Genomic DNA, 27,612 nt, shown 5'->3' on the forward strand with positions numbered 1-27,612 from the left:
ACACCTCATTTTCTGCTTGGGGACCCTACAGCCCTCCAGACTCAATATTGAGTTCAATAATTTTAGGGCCTAAACCCTCCCACGTCCCAGCCCCCCACCCCACACACCAGGCCTTGTTACCACATAGCCTGCCATTACACACCCCCTGTTGTTAGTCACTAACAGTCCCCACTAACAACTATTCACCCTCCCAGCCTGATCGTTAACAACTCCTGTGTCCGTCCAACTGTCTTTCTCTCTCTTTGGACTCTATCCTATTGTTTACTCCCTACCCCACCCACCTCCCTATTTTCTGCATATAAACTGACGTTTTCCCAGCCACCATCAGTTCTGAGGAAGGGTCACCGGACCTGAAATGTTAACTCTGAATTTAATCCATAGGGTCAGTTTCAGGACCTGTCTGGTCTAAACAGGTCATCTAATTACTTTTTTGCTAACCAGTTGAGCTATTCTTCAATCAGGCTGTATTTGGATAATTTTATTTTTAAACTGCCAGTGGCTTTCTAATTGGCTACGAATTAAAATAATCAAAAGGAGAAACGCCTCCTACTTGACTGCCCCCACACAGTTACAGAAACGTAAACATTTATTCTGCAGATCTTCCTGACCATCCTGCATCACATCACACAGGCAATCAGATAACGATCTGGCACCATTCCCTGACAGGGTGTAACCTTCTGATTAATACTTACCTGTTTCTAGCTGTCTCCTACTGCATTCTTTTTAAATTACTCACTTCACCATTCTAAAATCTTCAGGAGGAAAGTTTCATCAACCAACTACTAAACAAACCAAAGTCATCCACAACATCCAATGCTATGCAAGGTGTGGTGTGCATTATGAGACGCTACGGTAAACACAGAGACATAATATGATGTTATTAAAAGACATTCGAGACAACATCTAAAATGATCAAACTTTTCAGAGATTTGGGAGCCGCTTTAGCCCCCCCAGCAATTTGGATTGTCACTTGCCCTACATTTACTCTATTTGTGAACTAAACAATGAGCTAATAGTATAAGAATTGAATATATATGGGTGTCTTTAAAAATTAAAAAAAAATACACTGGAAGAATGCTATAGTCTCAGATATTGCTGTTGTTGGAAACACACGATGATACTGTAAATTGGTATGTTTAGAATGTGCCTGATATTAACCTAACTATTTGTGATCTTTTGGGATATTCTGAACATAAAAAGCAGTATATTCTACAGACAGTGACATTCAGTGACTAATGGTCAGATTGCTTAGTTACAATCCATTGCATATTATTTTTAGATAGGTATTGTTCCATTTGAAAGAATATTATGATGCATCTACTGAGATTAGTACTAAGGTATGCAGGTTTGAAAGTGGTATTATCTGGGATTAAACTTTCTGATTTATTTTTAAAGTCTGGAACTAAATGGGAATATTTAAATGTACAAAACTATAGAATTGTTGTTATCATAGCAGATTACAAATGGCACAGTATTTACAAAATTACATCATGTAGAAATTGTGATTGTTTTGTGAGAGTTTTCTGCGATCCAGTTTAGGGACAAAAGTGGATGAATTGATGGCTATCACTACACATTGCAAAATTTATGGTGATTGATCTGGGTTAAGAGGGAACTCTTTCATAGAGGAGTGATGATCCCATAACATCTACACTCATTCAATTTTGAATAAATTGCAGAATTTCCCACTTTGTTCCCACAGCATTGCTTTATACCAGCTGGATGGGCATTTTACAGTTCCTCGACAGTCACCTCTGTGGGATCCAAAATTGATAGTGCCTCATTGTATGGTGGCAGTCTCCTGTATGCATATGGGGCATTCGGCAATTCCTATATCTATGTAATTAGAGTTCATTAGGAGTTGGCAGCATAGTGGTAATGTCTGCGAAGTAGTAACTCAGAGGCAAGGCTAATGCTGTAGGGACATGGGTTCAAACTCCACTACAGCAGCTAGTGGAAATTGAATTTTGTTTATAAATCTGGAACATAAAACAGGTCTCTGTAATGACGTCCATGACAACTATCATCCTTTTTCAGAAAGTCCCATCTAGTTCACTAATACTTTTCAGGAAAAGAAATTTGCCACCTTTACTTCATTGGCCTATGTGACTCCAGATCCACAACAATATGGTTGACTCTTACATGGTCTATGAATTGGCCTAGCAAGTCACTCAGTTCAAGGGCATTTAGGGTTGTACAACCAATGTTGACCTGGCCCATGACATCCATTTCTCATGAAATAAACTAAATTACCTCACTTCCTGTTCCCTCATTTGATAGGTGGAGGTCAGTATTGCAGTTCTGTGTTGTACACAACCTGTTAAAAAGTCAAACTGGGACTGGTCTGTGTTTTATTGAAGATATGTTACAGGATTGATTGGCAGAGGTTTGTTAGAGAAGTTCAGCAACTAGAGTTGCAGGAAAACATAGTTGCATGCCCCCACATTACATGCTACAACCTGTCTTGAGACCGCTAGTTACACATTCTACATCTTGGTTATTTTGTTCATTGAATGTCGCTCTTAAAGTGATAATGACAACAGTCAGCAGCCTCAACAAGGAAAAATAAGGCGGAAACATGACAGTAAAAACTGTTTTGAAGTTTGTGTTCTCAATATTCAAGGTTTGAGTGACATCTCAGCAAGCTAATCCACAACTCAGACAGCCAAGAGGAAGAGTAAATGTTAACCACTTGGTTTTCTCTCTCTGAAAAGTTGACTTCCCAGCAGATTTGAGTCTAATACGATCAATATAGTATTGTGATCTCCATTATAAGTATAGTGTCAATCCATTCCTATATTTCTGATGAATTCGCTGATTCATTATTACCCTTTATAATCTATTACACAAAATCAGAGTTAACAACTGTGGGATTGGCACTACAGAGGATGAAGTTCACCTTTGTACAATATCCTTTTATTGTCATGTGTACTCCATTGTAGGAGTACAGTGAAAAACTTCTGCAATGTCTGCCTTCTTATGGCAACGTCTGAGGTACAAGTACTTAGGTACAATTCTTGGATACAGCAGAGGAATAAAAGTAGTTGCATGACTTACAGAGTTGAAAGATAAGATAAAAATAGGAAAATATTAAAAGATTAACATTACAGCAAGGTAAGAAATTTTAAATAGACGTTACAGTGTGGAATGGTTTTTGAGGGTCTCACTGATGCGATACTTGTTAAAAGTTAACCAGAGACGAAAAATAGTATATTGAGAAGAAAAATAGTATATTGTTTTGTGGAGTGGAAGATGCTTGTGAGGATAGACATCCCTTTTTATACCTGCTGCATCTTGTTGGGATACTGGACACATTAATACTTACTTCTCCTTTACCAGTAGAGCTGATCTTCCTTAAAAATTAATTATTTCACGGTACTAAGCCAACGTGGTTGAAAAGATTTTAAAATATCTGCCAAAACGTTGTGAATGCAATTTCAACCTATTTGTTTAGACTGTATTTAAAAGTTCACAATTATATTTGAAAATCATTCGCAATTGTTTGAAACAAACATACAATATGGGAGGGCAGAGGGACAGATTTTGGTCTGGATCAGCTGAGCAAAAAAAAAGCCACCATGGACAAGTACAGAGGGGAAAGTTGAACAAGGAGGAATAGACACTTCTCATTGATCCCACTTATTTCTCATTCCATGCATTCAAGTGGAAGGAAAATTAAGCAGGTTCTGTTATTGGTGTGTATTCTACATGGAAAGTTTTGTGCTGAGAACTTTGATCTTTCGTATGTTACAAGGCACCAATAATCAAGGCAAAGGGTATGATTGCACCCCTCTAACTCCACCAGAATCCAGACCATTTTCATTAAAGATGTCAGGAAGAACTTTACTGTAGGTACAAGACTGAGTATGGGTGAGAAAATAAATCAGGAAAAATTACTAATGTGAGGAAGCTTGCTCCAACTTGTTTACTTCAGGGTTTAACTGAGGCAGATAGGAGACCTGGGGGGGGCGTTGGCATTTTAAATAGATTAATAAAGCAGTAGCTTGTGGTTTAACTGGCTTTGCAGATTCTACTCAGGGTTTCTCAAGCAGCTGAAGTAAGGTGAGACAAAGAAGGGTGGCACGGTGGTTCAGTGGTTAGCACTACTGCCTCACAGTGCTAGCAACCTGGGTTTGATTCCAGCCTCAGGCGACTGTCTGTGTGGAATTTGCACATTCTCCCCGTGTCTATGTAGGTTTCCGTTGGGTGCTCCGGTTTCCTCGCACAGTCCAAAGATGTGCAGGCTAGGTGGATTGGCCATGCTAAATTGCCCATGGTTCTCAGGGATGTTTAGGTTAGGTGGTTTAGGTAGGGGAATGGGTCTGGATGGGATGCTGTTCAGAGGGGCGGTGTGGACTTTTTGGGCTGAATGGCCTGTTTCCACACTGTAGGGATTCTATGATTCTACTTCTATGAAAAGAAACAGTAGTTGCTGGAAAATCTCAACAGGTCTGGCAGCATCTGTGAGGAGAAATCAGAGTTAACATTTCAGGTCTGGTGACTCTTCCTCAGAACAGTCACCGGACTCGAAACAATAACTCTGATGTTTTCTTCGCAGATGCTGCCAAACCTGAGCTTTTCCAGCATCTTCTGTTTTTGTTTCTGATTTAAAGCATCCAAAATCCTTTTGGTTTTTATGAAGCGAGGTGAGGATAGTTTCAGGGAGAAGGTAGCTGTCGTTCAGTGCTGTGGACCAGGAGAAACAGCAGAGTTTCCCCTTAATCCCACAAACTCATCCTGTTCCCACTCCCCAGCAGATCACACCCCCATCCACCATACAAAGACAGGCAAGATTCTCAGGATTGGACATTCCCTGTGCTAATGTTCCACTTGCATATGTAACCATGCATACTCTAGTTGTGATTAAGAATAGCCGATACTAATTAGGGAAGGTTTAGGGCACAAGGCAGTTCTGCCTTTTGGGGACTGGCCTCTCAAAGGGAACAGTAATCTGCACTTACACCATACTGAGTATTTGTGAATAAACCTCTTGTGAAAAAGAGACAAGCTCCTGCTTCTTCCTCTGCCAGATGAATGTTTACCACGTTAGCAAACTGGACCCTGAATTAGACTCCCACTATCAGATCCACCTTCTCACATCAGTGTTTGGGATTATATCCCCTTTTCTATCCTGCACTAGAACTATCACTGAAACTACAGAAGTAATGGAACACACTGTTTGGCACCACTGAAATGCTTAGCTAAAATTGAAGCAATTAGCATGGCTAAATGTTGGTAGAAAATGAATGGATGTGAAACCACTTTAAGGCCTCTGCTTCCACGTAGGTAACTTAAGTCATTATTGCTGTTAGACTCAGGACTGTTGTCACCTTGTGCATGGTAATTCTGGAGCAACAGGGAGAGACAGGACGGTAATTTATGAGGGATACAGATGCCCACTCCTTATATCCAGGTGGTACATAAAGCAGCAAGGGTGAGGAAACAGAAATGCAGATCGAATTTCAAGAAAGTTTTATAACATGGTGCTCACATTTTGCTTCATCCTCTAGCACCATTCCAGTTCCTTTAGTGTGGAATTATGAAGGCAATCTGGCCCAGTAACTCAAATAAGAACCACAATTAAACAGGATTGACTATGATTCTACCTGCACAGTAATGAGAAATTAATGCACAAACTGGTTAAAGCTAATACTTCCAATACAAACTGCTTGTTCTGATCAGCTAAAAGCAATTTATTACTTCTAAATTGAAAGCGATTTTAAGAAAATTACAGGAAATTTCAAATTACTTTGCAAATATCTGAACTTAATAAAATTCCAGAATCATTGGATTGTCATCTGCCCCAATTCATTCTTTTCAAGGGACATACATAATGGAACCCATTACTTCTTATAGCCCTCTCTTCTCCACACCCTGCAATTCTTTAATAATCTGAACTTTCCTATAGATCCTATCTCTTTCTCATACATTCCATGCCTATTTACTTTCACTGACTCCCTCCCCTGAATTCTTCAAGCTCAAAATCCAAAAATAATTGTGATAATATTACACAAATAATTTATTAAAGATTTACAATATAGTGCTTGGAATCTCATGGTCCCAAGATCTTCCCATAAATTGTATCTCAGTAAAAGAATAGAAAATCGTTATCAAGAATTATACTGTCTTAAATATGTCATTACATTCCTCGAGTCTGTGATCTCAGAACACAAAATTAATATCAATCTGGTACTGTTTCACAGACTCTTGGGAAACCATAGGAAAGGTGACTTATGAAAGGTTAAAATATTTGCAACAATACCGTGGGTGTTACTGTTCTGAGACTGAAAGTTCAGATTATTACCTGGGAGAACTGTGCTAAACTTTACATATTTACACATCCTGACTCACACAATCCTTGGTCTTTCTTGCTGAAGTTTGTTTTACTGATGTTTACAAATTAATGCCATGATTCAGTTATTGCTGTTTAGAAAGGGCAGGCATTTATTTCATTGAGAAACCATGTGAAGGTCCAAGATTCATAATTCAAAGATTGAAATGAGTGAAAATGTACAAACCCCACACATTGTTGGGCTTGAACTGAGTGATTTTTAGCCTCCATCTCACTGAGAAAAGTCAGGACTGAAAATGATATGTTGTTTGTTTAAAATATTCAGAAAATATAGAAAGGGAAAAAGGGGAGTTGAAATAACTGTACTTATTGGAGTTAAAATAATGGGCATGAAACAGATTGTCAAAACTGTCAGTGCAAAATAGAATTTTGGTGGATAGACACAAAATGGTAACGGATGAATTCTACGAAAAAGGTAGTTTAAAAAAATGTTAGAGAAGCAGAGGAAGAAATATGTAAAATAATCATAGAGACAAGTATCAAAGATACAATAATAACCAAGGGCAAGATCAAACAACATGACATTTGGATGAGAAGAGGCATGAAACCAGCCAATAATTGATAAAGAGGAAGAAAACAGAATACAAGCAAAGTACATGAATTGTTAAAACAGAAAGTAAGACCTTGTGCAACTATAAAGAAAAAGAAAATTGTGAAAGTAAACATGTATCCTTTACAGCTGAGACAGAAGGAGAATTCAAAAATAGTACAGAGGTTCAGCAAATATTTTGTGTCTGTCTGCACAATAAACTATACAAAAAAACCCAGAAATAGTTGGAAACCAAGGTGAACCAAAGTAATTAGTTTTGCACAAAAAGTATTGAAAAAATTAAGAATACTAACAGCCAACAAATCACATCTCCTAATGGCCTACATGTTGTTCATAGTTCATAGTTCATAGAATCCCTACAGTGTGGAAACAGGCCCTTTGGCCCGACAAGTTCACATTGACCCTCAGAGCATCCCACCCAGACCCATCCCCCTATAACCCACCTAATCTACACATCCCTGAAACACGACAGGCCGATGCACCTAGCTTACACATCTTTGGACTGTGGGAGGAAGCTGGAGCACTTAGAGGAAACCCATGCAGGCATGGGGAAAAATGTACAAACCCTGCACAGATGGTTGCCCAAGGGTGGAATTGAACCCAGGTCCTTAGCACTGTGAGGTAGCAGTGCTAACCACTGAGCCACCATGCTGCCCCAGATTCAAAAGATATGGCTGCAGAGGTAGATAAAGTGGATGCATTGGTTTGAACCTTTCAAAACTCAGTATGCTTTAGAATGGTCCCAATGGATTGGAATTTAGCAAATATAACTATTCAGGAAAGGAGATAAAGTGAAAACAGGCAATTGCAGGCCAGTTAGGCTAATATCAGTCATTGGGAAAATGCTGGAATCCATTATTAAGAGACTACTACCAGGGCACATAGTGAAGTATAGACAGAGTCAGTATAGAATTTTTAATAGAATCCCTACAATATGAAAACAAGCCATTCAGCACAATGCATCCACACTAACCCTCTGCAGAGCATCCCATCCAGATCCATTTCCCTACCCTGTAACTCTGCAATTCTCATGGTTAATGCACCTAACCTAGACATCCATGAACACTGTGGGCATCTTAGCATGACCGATATAGCTAACCTGCCCATCTTTGGACTGTGGGAGGAAACCAGAGCACCCAGCAGAAATGGGGAGAACTTGCAAACTCCACATATTCACCCGAGTGGAATTGAACCCAAGTCCCTGGTGCTGTGAGGCAGCAGTGCGAGCCACCGAGCCACCGAGTCACCAAGCCACCCCTCAATGGGTCTGAATTTTACCAGTGTTGGGAAGAAGCTGGAAGGAGTGCAGTGGCTGACAAAATCATGGGAAACCATTGTTGGATCGTCCCCACAACATTGTCCACTGCCAGGGCATTTTACCAAGGATGGGATTGGAAACAGACAGGTTTACTGTCCCAAACAGGCAGGCAGCCATTCTCAAAGTTGAAGGCCTAACTAGGGCACATTTTACAATTCCACCAGCAATTTGACAACAGCAGATCAACCCTCTTACCATGTGAGGTAGCATCCCAGTGGTGGAGTGACAGGAGGGCTGACAGGGAAGGCAGATAACACAGGCCTAATGATATCAGCAGTGGGACATACCTCCCCAGCATTTAAACCTTTTGCAATTTTAAATCTTGCCTTTGCCCCTGCTGTTGGTCCCTGATTTCCAGCCTATGTTAACAGCAATGGCTGCTCTTGGTTGTGGTGTTGAGGCCGCGAAGCTGCTAGCCCACTGAGTGAGCTTACAGCTCTCGGGACGGGCTGTATTCCTTAATAGAACAGCAGCCCCAGTAGCAGCCATTCAGTTGCCAATTATGCACATTTCCATCTGACATCAAGACTTTCACACAAATGGTAAAATCCTAACCGTGCTTTTTGTTTGACAGATCTACTCGAGTTTCTTTTGTGAATGTGACGAGCAGATTAGATAAAGAGAAACCAATGGCTGTAGTACCACTGTATTTTTCAAAAGGTTTTTGATACGGTGACATATAAAAGATTGCTGTATAAGGAAAGGCTCATGGGATTGGGACAATGCATTAGCATTGGTTAATGAACAACACGTACAAATGAGGAATAAACTGGCCATTTCCAGGTTGGTTTGGAAATGAATAAATTGAAGTAAATAACAATGTCGTTAATCTGCTGTTAATTTATCTTCAAACAAGAAACGTGTCCTTAAAAGTATTTAGATTATTCACCTCCACCATTCCCTTTGGTCGTGAGTTCCTCATTTCAACAGCTTTTGATTATGCTAGTTATTTTTGAACTCACTGTTTGATGTTTATTGTTGACTATCTTATACCATTTGAAAATTAATTTATTACAGATTACCTGCATCATCACTTACTTCAATTTATTTTTTCCCCAGGATCACAAATGACAGAATTTACTTCCCTTCATCTTTCCTTCCTTACAAACTGCAGCATTTAACAGTCAAAGTTGACATTAATTAAACATTAATTAAATATATTGATTTACTTCATTTTCTTCCTATTCTTTACGATTTTAGCAATATGACTCATAGGCCTTCATCTAGCTTTCCCAATTTAAAAAAAAACTCCTACATTTCCAAATAGTAATACTTACTGAATTCAATTACTTTAAAGTGTTTAAATAGGAACCTTGCAGATTCCCCTCCTAGTTACACATCATCCTGACTTGGAACTATATTCCTGTTCCTTCTCTGTCACTGGTTCAGAAAGCTGAAAACCCCTTCCTAATAACACTGTGGGTGTCCCTACACCCACATGGTTTGTAGCAGTTTAAGAAAATAGATCACCTCCACCTTCTCAAGGCAATTAGAAATGGGCCAGGAACGTTGTGGCCAGGAACACCCACATCTTGTGAAAGAATAAAAGAAAATCCGTGCCTCCTGACAAACAGTATCTTGTTTCCAAGTCTTTTCCTGAATCATTTCTCATCACCATTCTGTTCACCAGTTTTATTTATATTCCTTCTTGTCTCCAATTTTCCAATGAAATTGCAGGGATTCCTCTGAATCTCAGGCTTCAGAAAATTGCACTACTGCTCAAAAATATAAAGTAAACCGAACACTGTCTTTCTGATCGAGTCACTGTCGTACATTAAAGGACTGATCAGCTGGGTGCTAGTTGTGCTGCGATGACCATCAAGAATAAGACATTTTTTTGGTGATGTTTAAACATTTAAATTTAAGAGATATTTTCTTAAAGCTCATTTTTTCACTTATATTTTACTGATAAAATCAGCTAATGAAACAACATGGTATGACTTCTGAGTTAGTAAGAATTGCTGATGCTGGAGTCAGAGATAACACAGTGTGGAGCTGGAGGAGCACAGCAGGCCAGGCAGCATCAGAGGAGCAGGAAAGTTGATGTTTCAGTTCAGGATCCTTCTTCAGAAAATTTTTTCTAGTTATGAGGTTAGGGGTCGTAGTTGAATGCAATTCTGCTGTCCTAGTCCACAGCGCCTAATGATAAGTTTTGAGTTGTTACATCTGCTCCCATCTGTCCCATCTAGCATTGTGCTCGCATTTAGCATTCACAATCTAAAGATAGGATTTCATGTCCGCAATATCTGTGGTAGTCACTCCTACCACAACAGCCATGAATGGTCATAACTGTAAATAGGGGTGGATGAGATCAAATTTATATTTCTCTCTTGTTGGTTCCCTCACCACTTGCTGTTAACCCAGTCTAGCAACTATATCCTTAAGGATTTGGGCAGCTTGGTCATTAGTGGAGCTACCAAGCCACTCTAGTGATGGACATCAAAGCCCCTACCCAACATATATTCTGTGTCCTTCGGTGCTTCTTCAAAGAGGTGTTCAACATGAAGGAGAAATGATTCATCAATGGCAATGCAATAGATAGACCTGATGCCATTAGACTTCATGGGGTGACGCATCAATATTGAGCCCTCGCAGTATAACTCCAGCTTGACTGTATACTACTGGGCTGCCATGCGGGGCCGGTATTTGGAACATTCTGTGCCAAATATGATGCATAGATATGTCTATGCCAGGCTGATTGTGTAAATTAACTTTTTGCTGACAGACCTAACCCATTACTATTCCTCTCAAATAACCTCCAACTGGAGACAATCTAATGATTTCACCATTTGAAATAACATGAATTAGGACATTTTCAAAATGAGTAAATCTGCAAGCAATCAGGTCACCAATCAAGTCATGTCGAGAGCTGTGCTGGGTGAATTCCTATTGATGATCTTTATCAATGATTTCTATGACACTTTAACAGAATCATTCACAAACTTGTCAATTATAATGAACTGCTCGGCAAGTGAAACTTTATATGAAATAAATAAGCTGATTGAGGAGGTTTAGGACTGTATAGAGTTTACAGCACAAAAACAGGCCCAGGCAGGCCCATGTCACTCCACACCCTACCATTCATTCTCTATCCTGGTTGGCCCTATTGTAGGGTGTTACTTGTACTGTCAGTTGATTTGAGTTCAAGCCCCACTTCAGTAGCCTATTGTAGTGATTGTAACAAGGTCAGCCAGCTGGACCTCGTAGAATATGAATAAAAAGCAAAAGAACTGTGGGATGCTGTAATTCAGGAACAAAAACAGAAGTTGCTGGAAAAGCTCAGCAGGTCTGGCAGCATCTGTGAAGAAAAAAAAGTTAACGTTTCAAGTCCGATGGCCCTTCCTTAGAACATCTGAGGAAGAGTCATTGGACCTGAAAAGATACCTCTGTTTTTTTCTACACGGATGCTGCCAGAGCTGCTGAGCTTTTCCAGCAACTTCTGTTTTTGCTCATAGAATATGAGTTCCCTGATTGGGCTATTAATCTGGGAATCCTGGTTGACATAATAAACTGAGTGTCAGAAGTTCTGTTCACTTTGAGACCTGGCTCCGAGAAAGCTGGATCAGTGTTAAGGACTTTCCACGAGTAAATAAAGGATGACTTGGTGACAGGATACATGCCTCCATGCAGTTATCTCAGTGGCAACGTGGTTGGGATTAATGATGAAACCATGCGAAAGTGCCTACCAGCTGAAGCCCATCTGGATTTCAAACAGGCACTACAACTGGCTTTATCATTGGAAAGCGTGGCAAGTGGACCGTATGAGTTATAGGGTATTCCGGTGGAAGTGGACACTCTTACCAGTGTGACTGAGTTTGGGGTACATCACTTGAGTGAAGGCAATTGCATAGCTTCATTCAGGACATAGCCTGACCAGAGGGACTCCAGGTCAGTCCACAGCAAAACTCCAAAACATACCAAGCTGTTAACATTTTCTTCAGGATCCAGGCCAGCAAGCCATTGTAGTTGCTGCTGATCTGTGAACTCAAGACACCAAAAGAGTCCCAACTAGATCTAAATGGAGTAAGAGAACTCACAGGCCAGTACCCAGGAGAGCACACACCCTGGAAAGTCCACCTATTTCTGGTTTGGAACAGTTAAATTGCTAAGCTACCTCCAAATCACAACCAATGAAAATAAACATCTGGTCAAATGGTCACCTGGTTCTATTGGACGCCAATATTGGTGTGGCAGTTTCAGTGGTCACAGAGTCAGTCTTAAATAAATTCACTCTGGACTCCAACCCTTGAGTTTGCACAAGACATTGGCTAGACTGAGAACCTATATCAGGGAACACCTACAGATTAAGGGTACAATTTCAGTTCCAGTCTCTTATGAGAAGCACCTGGCTCAGTTACAACTGATTGTAGTAAAAGGCTCAGGCCCAAGCTTGATGGTGCAAAATTGGTTGAAAAAGATTCAACTGATTGGCTCAACATTTTTCAATTAGAAAATAGCTGTATGAGGGAAGTCTTAATTGAAGCTTTCATTGCTCAGTCCTTTGAGTATAGGAATTGGTAAATCATGTTGAGGTTGTACAGGACATTGGTGAGGCCTTTACTGGAGTACAGTGTCCAGTTTTGGTCACCTGATTGTAGAAAGGATATTAAGCAGTAGAGCGTTCAGCAGAGATTTAGCACAATGTTGCCAGGTATGGATGGTTTGAGTTATAAGGAAAGGCTAGATAGGCTGGGACTTCTTTCACTGGAGTGTAGGAGGTTGAGAGGTGACTTTATAGAAATTTATAAAAACATGAGGTGTACAGAGAGGGTTAATGGTAGGTGCTTTTTTCCCCTAGGATAAGAGATTTCAAGATCAGGGGACACATTTTTAAGGTGAAAGAAAAGTGATTTTAAAAAATCATATGGGCCAAATTTTTACACAGAGAGTGATTTGTGGTGGAATGAATTCCAGAGGATGTGGGCACAATGTGGGCAGCACAGTGGCTCAGTGGTTAGCACTGCTGCCTCACAGCACCAGGGACCCAGGTTTGATCCCAGCCTTGGGCAACTGTCTGTGTGGAGTTTGCAAGTTCTCCCCGTGTCTGCGTGGGTTTCCTCTGGGTGCTCTGCTTTCCTTCCACAGTTCAAAGATATGCAGGTTAGGTGGATTGGCCAAGCTAAATTGCCCATAGTGTCCAGGCATATGTAGGTTAGGTGGATTTGCCATGGGGAATGCAAGGTTACAGGGACCGGTTGGGTCAGGGTGGAATGATCTTCAGAGGGTCAGTGAGGACTCAATGGGCTGAATGGCCTGCTTCCACACAGTAGGGATGCTATTGTATTCTATTCTAATTACAACATTTAAAAGAAATTTAGATAAGTACATGAGATAGTAGGAACTGCAGATGCTGGAGAATCCGAGACAACAAGGTGCAGAGCTGGATGAACACAGCAGGCCAAGCAGCATCATAGGAGCAAAAAGGCTGACGTTTCGGGCCTAGACCCTTCAAGGTTTGGAGGGATATGGGCCAGGCGCAGGCAGGTGGGTCTAGTTTAGTTTGGGATTATATTCGGCATGGACAGGTTGGGCTGAAGGGTCTGTTTCCTTGCTGCATGTCTCTATGACTCCATAAATGCCCGAACTTTAATCAGGAAAGTCTAGGGACTATTAACTGAGCCAAAGTCACCTTGCATGTTGACCAGGAAGCAATTCCAGGATTCTGCAAGGCCCACCCAGTGCCATGTACCTTATGGGCATAAGTAGAGGCAGAAATCAGAAGGCTGGAGAGTGAAGGAGTTATCAAATGAGTCTAGTTTACGGAATGAGTAGCAATGGTCATGCCGATTGTGGAGCCTGACGGGTAGGTTCGCCTTTGTGGGGATTTTAATAAAATAGTAAACCACTTATCGCAGCTGGACAGATACCCAATCCCTCGCACAGAGGATTTATAGACAAAGCTGGCTGGAGGCAGTTCTTCATGAAGCTGGACATGAACCATGCACACTTTCATTTGTGGCTAGATGAAAATAGCCAGAAGCACGCTATAATTAATACCCATAAGGGTTTGCACCAATATACAAGACTGCCATTTGTGGTATCATCAGCCTGTGCAACTTTTCAGCAGATGATGGAGAATATTTCAGAAGGTCTATCTCAGATGACATGCTAATAACAGGGAAGACCAATAAGGAGCACTTAAAGAATTTGGATACAGTCCTTAGATATTTCTCCCAGGTGGGCATACACCTTAGAAGGGAAAAACGTGTACTCCAGGCACCCCAAGTGACCAACTTGGGCTACAGAGTTGACATTAAACCTGTTGGAAAATAAAGTGAGGGCAATCAAAGGTGTCCCGGCTCCCATGTCTGTATCTGAGCTTAGGTCTTTCCTTGGGGTGGTGAATTATTACAGAAAGTCCATACATAGTCGACCTATGTCCTTCGACTCAGAGAAAGAGGGATGCAGTGATTTTAATGAGGTCACCCAGGTGGGCTTCATAGAATATGTGTAGCCCAATTGGGGCTGTTAATCTGGTCCAATCAGGGGTCCCTGGCTGACAGATATGAACAGGAGTGTCAGAGGTTCTGTTCACTCTGAGAGCTCTGACGGACCTGGATCAGTGTCAAGGACTTTCCGTGTGTAAATAAAGGGTGACTTGTTGACAGATTACTGGCCTCTGTGGAGTTATTTCACCTATGATCCTCTGATTCCCACCAGCCATTAACTCTCCTCAACCCATTCTTTCTTTCCTTTGGACTCTAACCTAACTCTGTAATTGCTTTTGAGATTACAAAATATTTCCTGTTCAGCAGATGTAGCTGCTAATTTCACATGATAAAAGCTTTTCTAGCGATTAAGTAAGTGTACTTATGAGGCGTATTTATCTGTTATAGTGTGTAATTTATGCAGCAAATGAGTTGACTAGCGATGTCTGTGGTAAGGTGGAGATTGCATTTAAACAACACTCCGTTAAAACATTACCTAAACCCGGGCTCTTTGCTTGTGTTCTTTGTGAAAGCTGCATTGATTACCCTAAAATGAAGCAAGTTCTAGGGCATTACAACGGACCTTTACTCTTTTCGCTCCTTTCCTGGGTTAATGAGGTGTGAAAAGAATTGATCAAAATTTCCATTTCTAATTACAACATCGTGACTTCTACTGGAGAATGAGTGAGTGTGAATGTGTAATCATCTGTATATATGTGCGGGTGTGCATATGACTGTATGTGTGAATTTGCATTTGTAAGATTGTGTCAGGTTTTCTTATGTGTATGTATGTGTGTGTTTGTGTGTGCGTGTACATATATATATATTTATGTGTGAATATGTAGTCGTGTGTACAAATGTGAAAGTGTGTTGGTGAGATTCAGGCCCAGCTGTAATTTCTTACAGCTTCTCCTCTCTAGGCTCAAACAAATCAGTTTCTGCTCCACTACACTATCTAAAGCAAATAAAGGTGACAGTTTACAATTGAATTAAGCTGCATTTGGTTTCAATGTTCCTTACTTGTAGAGCAGAATCTCACTAAGGTTTTTCACCTGCAATTATCACCACAATTTTGCTGGAAAGAGTATTTCTTGGTCATTGAGAAAGTCTGCAGTGATCCCCTCCAATGTCAAGCAGCACAGATACTATTAAAGCTCACCATTATGGAATGGTTAAGTGGGAAAATACTAGAGGCAGTTAGTCCTGTGTTATGGTATCCTAGTGAAATAGATACAAGAAAATCAATGGGTTAAGACAGAGAACATATCAAAGCATAGAGAACTTTTGGTTTGTAATGTAACGTCTCCCTTAACTACCTTGAAACCACAGTCACATTTCAGTTGTTTGGTTACTCAATTGTTAAGTGAAGAGCTAAACAAAGTTTGCAGTAACTCTCACCTCCTTTCCCGGGAAAATCTCAAACAGTCGGGCCTCACCAGGTTAATCCAAATATGATTCTTGCCCTTCTAGCTCACTGCTGCTTTCTCCTTCATTGTTGTTCATAGTTTCATAAGAGTTCACTTTATGAAAATCACTGGCTGTAAACGATGCCAGACTGGCTTTTCTTCTTGTGGTATGAAGAAATCTGATGCTTACTGTTGGCCACACCCAAATGACGAAAATGCACCTGCACCACAGAGGGAACACCCACAACCACTGAGCATGCTGCTATGTTGGAATTCCTCTCCCTGCCTCCATAGCAGATCAGTGGAAAAATCCCATTGTATCTTTTACTCTACTTGGAAGAGAAGCTATGACATCTTGCCTGGATGCAAATATACTTCAAACAACATTCGTAAGGGAATGATAACCAAATTACATATATATACTACAGCGTGTGATTTATAAATTTGTTTGGGAATGTTTGTTTCGTGGTGATTTTTATTTCAACTTTGTGGCTTAGTGGAGAAAGTGATGGCCTATAGCAGATAGCACATCAGATCTGAGATTGTTGATGGTTGCGGAAATGAAGTTGTGTTCATTGCTAATACAGTTTTATAAATTGATCATTGCCCTGTCTATGACAATGTGAGGAGGGGTGAATTGGTTCACCTCTTTACAACGTGGTGTCTGCAACAATGATTTATGTTGTTTTTAATACAAGGTTGAACCTCTCTCCAATTAAAATATAGCTAATCAATTTCTACTGTAGCAGTCAGGAGCCAAACACAAGGTTTTCTTGAGTATAAAAAAATTCTTATTACTTGCTAAATCCAAGAAAAATAGTAGACATAATGTCAAACTTACAGCCGTTGGGCAATCTCACTCACACACACTCAATCCACAGACACACACGTACTCATACAAAGTTAAAAAGTAGATGGTATTATGTACAAAAATGATGACTTAAAGATATAGTTTAGAATCTTGTTGATGTTCTTGTGACGTAAGATTTTAGCAGTTATTTAGTTGATGTATTAAACCATGAGCAGTAGCAAAGCTTGCAGATATTCTTTACATTCATGATATTCTGATATTTCCTTGCAATCTTCTATATTGCCACTAGGCACTTTTTATCTCCAGAGACATACAGAAAAAGTTGCCAGCCTGTGTAACGTTTTGCATCCTTTGTTTCATCCCTTCTGCTTCTGCAAAAAATGAACATCTTGAAATATAGGCTTGTCAGTTCATTTCTATATCTAAATTTCTTGATACTTGCAGGTGATATTTTCATCAACAACTTATGAACATTCTCATAAAGATGTAAATCAAAATAGAGGATGAGTGTCCCTTTACACCTCCATGGGAGGGGTTAATGCCATTCCTTGCCTTTGGATAAAGTGTTAATTTCAGTTCAGACAGTCTTTTGTTTATTCCATGTTATTATTATGAAACTTAGTCAACTTGTATGGCCAGGTGATTGCTGTGGCCATGGTAAGTCAATGTTTTGGTGACTTTTAAATACTATTTCAGTACATGGAGATTCAATGTATTGATCACATAATGAAATTTGAAAATCAGCGGAAGCTTCTATAGGTACGTGAAAAGAAAAAGACTGGTGAAGACAAATGCAGGGCCCTTAGAGTCCATATCAGGTGAATTTATAACGGACTTCAAAGAGATGGCAGATCAGTTGAACAAATACTTTTATCTGTCTTCACTAAGGAGGACACAAATAATCTTCAGGAAATTCTAGGGGACAGAGGGTGAAGCATGAAGCAGAAACTGAAGGAAATCCTTAATAGTCAGGAAATAGTATTGGGGAAATTGATGGGATTAAAACCCAATAAATTCCCAGGGCCTGATGCTCTGCATCCCAGAGTACTGAAGAAAGTGGCCTTAGAAATAGCGAATGCATTGGTCGTCATTTTCCAGCATTCTGTAGACTCTAGAGGTTAGCTAATATAATCCCTCTCTGTAAAAAAGGAGGGAGAGAAAAAATCGGGAATTATAGGCCATTTAGCCTGACATCAGTGGTGGGGAAAATGCAGGTCAATTATTAAGAATGTAGTGAATGAGTATTTCGAAATCAGTGACAGAATCAGTCCTCATAGGCATGGATTCACTAAAGGGAAAATGTGTTTGACAAATCTTCTGGAATTTTTTGAAGATGTGACCAGTAAAGTGGACAAGAGTGAATCAGTAGATGTTATGTATCTGGACTTTCAAACGAGTTTTAATGAATTTCCACACTAGAGATTAGTAAGGAACATTAAATCTCATGGTATCAGAGGTAATGGATTGACACGGATAGAGAACTGTTTAACAGACAGGGAGTTGGAATAAATGGGATAACACAGTATGGAGCTGGAGAAACACAGCAGGCCAGGCAACATCAGAGGAGCAGGAAAGTTGACGTTTCAGGCCGGGACCCTTCTTCAGAATCTTGGAATAAATGGGTCCTTTTCAGAATGGCAGGCAGTGACGTGTGGGGTACCTCAGGGCTCTGTACTGGGATCTCAGCAGTTCATAATATACATTAATGATTTGGATGAAAGAATTGAATGCCACATCTCCAAATTTGCTGATGACACTAAACTGGGTGGCAATGTGTGCTGTGAGGAGGATGCCAAGAGGCTGCAGGGTGACTTGGACAGATTGGCTGAGTGGGCAAATAGTGATGTTGTCCACTTTGGTCCCAAAAACAGAAAGGCAGATTGTTATCTGAATGTTGGCAGTTTAGGAAAAGGTGAGGTGCAACGAGATCTGGGTGTCATGGTGGAACAGTCGCTGAAGGTCAGCATGCTGGTGCAGCAGGCAGTGAGGAAAGTTAATGGCATGCCGGCCTTCATAGCAAGACGATTTGAGTATTGGAGTAACGATGTCTTGCTGCAGTTATACAGGGCCTTGGTGAGGCCACACCTTGAGTATTGTGTGCAGTTTTGGTCTCCAAGTCTGAGGAAGAACATTCTTGCTATTGAGAGAGTCCGGCAAAGGTTCACTAGATTGATTCCCGGGATGGCAGGTCTGACATATGAGGAAAGACTGGATCAACTGGGCTTGTGTTTACTGGAATTTAGAAGAAAGAGGGGTGTCTCATAGAAACATGTAAAATCTTGATGGGACCGGACAGGCTAGATGTGGGAAGATTGTTCCCGATGTTGGGGGAAGTCTATAACTAGGGGTCACAGTCTAAGAATAAGGGGTAAGTCATTCAGGACTGATATGAGGAAGAATTTCTTCACTCAGAGAGTTGAGAAACTGTGAAACTCTCTCCCACAGGAAGCTGTTGGGGCCAATTCATTAGATATATTCAAGAGGGAGCTGGGTGTGGACCAAGGGATTGGGGAGAGGTTGGGAATGGGATACTGAGATTGCATGATCAGCCATGATTATATTGAATGGTGGTGCAGGTTTAAAGGGCTGAATGGCCTACTCCTGCACCTATTTCCTATGTTTTTATGTATATATTTTACATCGTCATGATACTTGCCAGAAAGGCCTATGTTGATTTCTCCCTTTTTTTATTATTTTGCTTTCTCTTCCTCCTCCTCCTGTTCTTCAGTCATCACATATTTGGCGACAAGGGCTGTTGACTCTTATGATGGCAAAGTTACTCAGTATGCAGAAACATGCCACAAGCTCGACTGAGTAATGTAGAGGGTAAATTGGGCTTATACTCAACGGACTCTACCCTTGCTGGAGAACCTTGGACCTGGCAGAATAGTCACTAGAAAAAAAAGTTCTTTTCTCTGAGGCTCTTGAGTCTTTGAAATTTTTTGTGTCAGAGATCTGCAGATGCTCCATCACTGGGCGTAGTTAAGGATGAGATGCTGAAATTATTGGTCTCTGAGGGAACGTAGAGATTTGAAGAAAAGATAGGCAAGTGGAGCCATGATTGTATTTGAATGGCTGAGAAGCCTTTTGGGTCTGTACGGTCAACTCCTGCTCTTAATTCTTTTGTCATTCTAGAGTATTGCAGACACTGGAAGCATTGCATAAGCACCCTAAATGCTTGGCTCAATCATGTTTTGCATGTCAGTGTGATTGCGATTACCTGGAACTCCCTAACAGCATTGTGGGTGTTGAAAGAGCAATTAGGCTTCAGAATAAATCCTGACTGTTGCTCATATGCTTCCCATATGTGAGTGAATTGCACACTGGTATCATTACCGTGCGGTTAACGAATATCTCTTTTCAATAAATAGCAATGCTTTTCGTTCTTTGTGGTAGCTCAAATGCAGATAACAGAGCAGACAGTGCAGAACGAAGACATCATAAGTGCTGCCAGGATAGCAACCAGTCACCTATATGTTATGCTATGTGTGGTCACATACCAGCCAGTCACTGAAGGAGTGGCACATCATTTGGTTCCACTACATCACAGCATTTACACAACATTACTCAGTCAGTGAAAGTCTGCCCCATAGAGAAAACTGCAATTTTCTTGAAGCCATGAGCCCACCTGTTGACATATACTGAGATGCCTTGGAATACTGAGACTCAATGATTTCCCTTGGGCAACAGTAGGTGGTGGACCCAGAGATGTTGCAAAGATCACCATCTCCAGCCTGGAAGGATGCCAGCTATTTTCAAAGTTTATGACCATAGTCACCTTCACAACCACACTGGCAGTGCTGTCACCACCTTGCATATGAGATTGTGACTGAGGCTGTAGCAGGTGGCAGATTTCGGTGAGAACCTTCTGCATGAAGCAGAAATATCTGGCAACGCTGATCCTCACTGAGGTTCAGGGAGGAGAATCAGCTAAGTCAAAAGCCTTCAAAATGTAGTCCAGTACTGGAAATGTGCACACAGATCAATCTAATTTTGGAGATATATAGTAATCCATGGAATTGAAAAAAGGAAGCATTCTAGAGACAAAGTTCACAGCCTCCATGTTTAATATCAGTCATACATTTAAATTGCGATTTGTATATCTGACCAGCTAAATTTAATAATATAACCGGCCACCAAAGACTGGTGTCATTTTGATTAACTTGTTTTTAAATTTCTAAAGCAAATAGAAACACATGTAAATTAGGTTTTGGAAACCTTGCTTGCATTTTTCCAACTCTTCTTTGAATAAGAAAATGTTGCATAAAATTTATTGGTGTAGCTTTTTACAAAGAAATCCTCCTTCTCCTCTTTCAAACACCCTCTGCTATTTACCTACATCAGTTCAATAAGGTGGATAAGCAGTTCAGCAACTCGTTTCATCCTTATTGACCATTGAGCTTATCTTAGGCTTTTTTTCTCTTCTCTTAATTCACTGTGAATAAGAGACATAGGGGTATGGAGGAAAGCTACCATACATAATTTAGTTCCTCTATTCAGAAAGATTTAACAGCTTGTCTTGACCACATCCACGTGCTTTTTAAATAATTTCCTATTTTTTGTATTCTTTAGCAAAATTAGAAGTTCATTCTGTATGCCATTACTCAGTCTTCCTTTTGTTAATTTACTTTGGTTTTTCCTGTTCCTTGATTACCCAGTTTAAATGGAATGTTTCTCATAGATCAGAATGACGGAATTGACTGAATCTTGCTACGCTACAATAGCGGCTACTTACACTCATTACCAGGGCCTCTCTTACAGCTATTCTGATAGCTATAGCTGCTGTTGCGTTAGTCAATAAGATTTTAATCATTTAATAAAATTGAACATTCTACACATATTTCTGATATTTTGGTTTTCTAATGGATTATGAGTTGTACTTTACAAGGTAATGGTTCTGAAGTTTGGAGACTGCATTAAGCTCCAACCAACCTGTTGATGTCATATGCATTTGAGTTGGGAAAAGGTTGAACATCTTCAGATCTTGTGGGAGACAGATTGGTTATCCTATGTCTCCAAACCATCATTGTCTGAATAATGTAGGCATCATTTCTTGTTAAGACTCCTATGGTTTTCCTGTACCACTGTAAGTCAAATAGGCCCTCAGAGCCAGTCAAGAAACAAGGATGGTGGCATCAAATGATTCCATTGACAAGTTGGTAGTAGTTAGCACCACAGCACTTCCCACATTTTGTATTATTCCTGCAATGAAGGGTGAATTGTACTTTCTTCCATTTTTGCTGCTGCCTTATACTACTGTGAGGGTGGAGAAAACAGGGTTCCAGCCACAGTATACCCACATGCCCAAAGATTATTGTTGTCAGTTTCCTGCTGAGTGATGATTGCATGTAACCAGCAAAACAGTCAGTATCTTAGATCATTTCAAGTGATGGTACACATTGTGCATTTTGAGTATACACTACATAGAATTCATTGAGATAATGAGAATCCAGAGGTAGTACATTCCTGTTAGGGTGAAGGACAAGGCTGGCAGGTATAGGTAATGCTGGATGACTCGAGAAATTGAGGCTCCAGTCAAGAAAAAGGAGGCATATGGTAGGTATAGAGAGTTGGGATTGAGTGAAATCCTTGAGGAATATAAAGGCCGTAGGAGTATACTCAAGAGGGAAATCAGAAGGGCAAAAAGGGGACATGAGATAGCCTTGGCATTTGTGTTAAAGAGAATCCAAAGAGATTCTACAAATACATTAAGGACAAAACAGTAGAGAATAGGGCCCTTAAAAATCAATAAGGCCATCTGTGTGTGGAACTCAGGAGATGGGCGAGATACTAAACGAGTATTTTGTGTCAGTAATTACTGTGGAGAAGGACATGAAAGTTAGAGACCTTGGAGAAATAAATAGTGATATCTTGAAAAGTGTCTACATTAAAAGGAGGAGGTACTGAACATCTTAAAACGCATAAAAGTGGATAAATTCCAACACCGGTTCAAGTATTTCCTTGAACTATGTGGGAAGCTAGGTAAATGATTGCTGGGCCCCTTGCTGAGATATTTGTATCATTGATAGCCATGAGTGAGGTGCCAGAAGACTGGAGAATGGCTAATGTGGTGCCATTATTTAAGAAGGGTGGCAAGGATAAGCCAGGGAATTATAGACCAGTGAGCAGGATGTCAGTGGAAAGGATACTAATAGACAGAAATTACATGTATTTGGAAAGACAAGAACAGATCAGAGATAGTCAAAATTGGCTTTCTATGTGGAAATTGTGGCTCACTAACTAGATTGAGTTTTTCAAGAAGTGGCAAAGCAAATTGATGAAGGCAGAGCGGAGAATTTTGCCTACATGGATTTCAGTGAGGCATTCGACAAGGGTTAGCAAGGTTAGATCACAGGGAATCCAGGGAAAGCTAGCCATCTGGATACAAAATTGGCTTGAGGATGGTGGTGGAGGGTTGTTTTTCGGACAGGAGGCCTGTGGCCAGTGGTCTGCCACAAGGATTGATGCTGGGTCCACTGCTTTTTGTCATTTATATAAATGATTTGGATGTGAATATTGAAGGAATAGTTAATAGGTTTGCAGATGACACCAAAATTGGTAGGGTTGGAGAATTTGAGCTATAGGGAGAGGCTGAATAGGTTGGAGCATTGGAGGCTGAGGTGTGACCTTACAGATGCTTATGAAATCATGAGGGGCATAGATATCCAAGGTCTTTTTCCAGGGTAGTTGTGTTGAAAAGTAGAGACCATAGGTTTAAGGTGAAAGGGAAAAGATTTAAAAGGGGTCTATGGGGCAACTTTTTCAGAAAAACAATGATGCAAGTATTGAATGAGCTGCCAGAGGAAGTGGTAGAGGTTGGTACAATTACAACATTTAAAAGGCATCTGGATGGGCATATGAATAGGAAGGGTTTAGAGGGATGTGGGCCAAATGCTCGCAAATGGGACTAGATTAATTTAGGCCATCAGGTTAGCATGGACAAGTTGGAGCGAAAGGTCTGTTTCCATGCTGTACAACTTTATGACTCAAAGATACCTTCCATTGTGTTGTCTGGTACTGCCACTCTGCTGGATGGAACAGACTTTAAACAGACCTAGCAACTCAAAACTGGGCATCCATGAAGTGCCAGAGATAGTAGGAACTGCAGATGCTGGAGAATCTGAGTTAACAAGGTGTAGAGCTGGATGAACACAGCAGGCCAAGCAGCATCAGAGGAGCAGGAAGGCTGACGTTTCGGGCCTAGACCCTTCTTCAGAAATGGGGGAGGGGGAGGGGAAGGGGGAGAGGTTGAGGCGGATAGAAGATGGATAGAGGAGAAGATTGGTGGAGAGGAGACAGACAGGTCAAAGAGGCGGGAATGGAGCCAGTAAAGGTGAGTGTAGGTGGGGAGGTAGGGAGGAGATAGGTCAGTCCAGGGAAGACGGACAGGTCAAGGGGGCGGGATGAGGTTAGTAGGTAGGAGATGGGGGTGGGGCATGAGGTGGGAGGAGGGGAAGGTGGGAGGAAGGACGGATTGGGGAGGCGGGGACGAGCTGGGCTGATTTTGGGATGCGGTAGGGGGAGGGGAGATTTTGAAGCTTGTGAAGTCCACATTGATACCATTGGGCTGCAGGGTTCCCAAGCGGAATATGAGTTGCTGTTCCTGCAACCTTCGAGTAGCATCGTTGTGGCACTGCAGGAGGCCCAGGATGGACATGTCATCTGAGGAATGGGAGGGGGAGTTGAAATGGTTCGTGACTGGGAGGTGCAGTTGTTTAGTGCGAACCGAACGTAGGTGGTCGAGCAGTTTCAAGGCCGAAGAGATTACGAGAGATTTGCAGTGGGAGATTCACTGAGGTTTTTCCGGAGGGAGGAGGGTAACTTCTTCAGATGTTCACCTGCACATCTGCTAATGTGGTATACTCCATCCGCTGTTCCCGTTGTGGCCCCCTCTACATCGGGGAAACCAAGCGGAGGCTTGGGGACCGCTTTGCAGAACACCTACGCTCGGTTCGCACTAAACAACTGCACCTCCCAGTCGCGAACCATTTCAACTCTCCCTCCCATTCCTCAGACGACATGTCCATCCTGGGTCTCCTGCAGTGCCACAACGATGCCACCCGAATATTGCAGGAACAGCAACTCATATTCCGCTTGGGAACCCTGCAGCCCAATGGTATCAATGTGGATTCACAAGCTTCAAAATCTCCCCTCCCCCATCCGCATCCCAAAACCAGCCCAGCTTGTCCCCGCCTCCCTAACCTGTCCTTCCTCCCATCCATCCCCTCCTCCCACCTCAAGCCCCACCCCCATCTCCTACCTACTAAACTCATCCCGCCCCCTTGACCTGTCTGTCCTCCCTGGACTGACCTATCTCCTCCCTACCTCCCCACCTACACTCACCCTTACTGGCTCCATCCCCGCCTCTTTGACCTGTAAATCTCCTCTCCACCAATCTTCTCCTCTGTCCATCTTCTATCCGCCTCAACCTCTCTCCCTATCTATTTCAGAACCCCCTTTCCCTTCCCCATTTCTGAAGAAGGGTCTAGGCCCGAAACGTCAGCCTTCCTGCTCCTCTGATGCTGCTTGGCCTGCTGTGTTCATCCAGCTCTACACCTTGTTATCAATGAAGTGCCAGTGTATTTTCATAATTTTGGGTGTTGCGAACTCTGAGCATCAGATTTCTTCATTCCACAAGAGGAAAAACCAGTCTGGCATTGTTTACAGCCAGTGATTTTCATAAAGTGAACTCAGATGGAACTATTGGCAACAATGAAGGAGAAAGCAGCAGTGAGCTAGAAAGGCAAGAATCAAATTTGGATTAACCTGGTGAGGCCCCGACTGTTTGAGATTTTCCCGGGAAAGGAGGTGAGAGTCACACGCAAACTTTGCTTAGCACTTCACTCAACAACTGAGTAACCAAACAACTGTGTTTTCAAGGTAGTTAAGAGCAATGTTACATTATGAACCTATGTATGCTCTATGTTTTGACATGTTCTCTGTCTTAATCCACTGATTTCCTTTTATCTGTTTCACTGGTATACCATAACACAGGCCCCAACTGCCTCCAGTATTTTCCCATTCCATAATGGTGAGCTTTAATAGTGTTGCTGTGCTATTTGACTATGAAGAAGACTATGGAGAAAATCATTGCAATCCTTTCGCAATGGCTAAGAAATGCACTTTCCAGCAAAATTGTGGGCAGCAATCAGAGGTGAAAGTCCCCGCTGATCTTTCTACTCCCTAACTAATGAATATTGAACCAATTGCAGTTTAGCTCTATTGTAGATAGTCGTCTTTTGTTGGTCTCGAGCACAGCAGGTAAAATGGAGTGAATAACTGTGAGAGACTGGAGATAAGAGGCTGAGAGGCAATACAGCAGGGCCTGAATCTCACCAATGGCTACACACATGCACATACATACATACATACATACAATTGAAAATATGCAGTCACAAACACACACATACTTGCATGTGTACAAAGACATTCACATTCACATAAACACGTACAGTTACACATACACATATTAAATGTACACGTTCACTCACTCAGTCTCCAGTAGAGGCCACTGTGCTGTAATTAGAAATGGGAACCCTGATCAATCATTTCCCCCCTCTTTAGCCCAGGGAGAAGAGGGAAGAAAGTAAAGGTTCATTGCAATACCCAAGAACCTGCTTCAGCATAGACTACTCAATGAAGCCCTGACAAAGAACACAAGCAAAAGCCGTGAGTTTAAGGGGCGCTTCAAAGCAGTGTTGTCTAATTGCAATATCTAACTACCCCCAGGAGTGGCCAACTACTCTTTTGCTGCATGAGTTACACAATACAGATAATTATGCTTCACACATAAACATTAGCATTCACCAGGAGAAGTTGGCAGGATATGACTGCAGAAGTGTCTCTTGATAGAGCTGTCAATGACCCTTTCAAACATGTTGCTGATGGTCAAAAGTAGACAAAATTGACCTGGTTGGATTTGTCCTGCATGTTATGGACAGATCACACCTGAACTGTTTTTCACATTACTGGGCAGGTGCCAGTTTGTTGCAGGTATATTGGAACTGCGTTGCTAGAGGCATAACTAGATCTGGGGCACAAGTCTTCAGTACTATTGCTGGAATATTATCACACTCCATTGCTTTTGCAATATCCAGTGCCTTCAGCCATTATTCATAACAAATGGTGTGAATCAAACTCATTGACATTGATGTCAGGGACCTCAATAGAACACTAAGATGGATCACCTCCTTGGAATTTCTGGCTGAAGACAGGTGCCAAACTTCAGTCTTGTCTTTTGGACTGTTGTGCTGGACCCTTCCATGATGAGGGCATTTGTGGAGTCCTCTCTTCTTGTTAATTATTTATTTGTCCACCATCACTCACAGCCAGATGTGGTGAGACTGCTTTGTTTAAATCTGATCAACTGGTTGTGGAAGCATTTAGCATTGTCTAATCCAGCTTCTGCTGTTTGGTGTGCAAGTAGTCCTGTGTTGTATCTTCACTGGGTTGATGCCTCATATTTAGTTGTGCCTGGTGCTGCTTCTAGAATGCCCTCCTGCATTCTTCTTTGGACTAGTGCTCATATCCAGCTTGATGGTATGTGTGATAGTAGGAACTGCAGATGCTGGAGAATCCAAGGCAACAAGGTGCAGAGCTGGATGAACACAGCAGGCCAAGCAGCATCATAGGAGCAGAAAGGCTGACGTTTCGGGCCGAGACCCTTCATCAGAAATGTGGGAGGGGAAGGGGGTTCTGAAATAAATAGGGAGAGAGTGGGAGGCGGATAGAAGATGGATAGAGGAGA

General features: G+C 41.5%; 2 protein-coding genes across 2 annotated transcripts in view; one reads left to right on the forward strand and one right to left on the reverse strand.

The window, feature by feature from the left end:
• The window catches only part of syt8 (synaptotagmin VIII), a 55,503-nt gene extending 39,270 nt beyond the window's left edge, over positions 1-16,233 (reverse strand). The window contains exon 1 of the mRNA XM_020533029.2: positions 16,047-16,233. The gene's annotated coding sequence lies outside the window, so the exon portion shown is untranslated. The remainder of the gene's footprint in view (positions 1-16,046) is intronic.
• A 9,353-nt stretch (positions 16,234-25,586) lies between these two features.
• Positions 25,587-27,612, forward strand: part of LOC109925366 (cytosolic 5'-nucleotidase 1A-like) — a 78,351-nt gene continuing 76,325 nt past the window's right edge. Inside the window, exon 1 of the mRNA XM_048607156.1 lies at positions 25,587-25,673. The gene's annotated coding sequence lies outside the window, so the exon portion shown is untranslated. The remainder of the gene's footprint in view (positions 25,674-27,612) is intronic.

This window comes from Rhincodon typus, chromosome 17 (assembly GCF_021869965.1).
Source record: "Rhincodon typus isolate 14 chromosome 17, sRhiTyp1.1, whole genome shotgun sequence".
Taxonomy (NCBI): Eukaryota; Metazoa; Chordata; class Chondrichthyes; order Orectolobiformes; family Rhincodontidae; genus Rhincodon; species Rhincodon typus.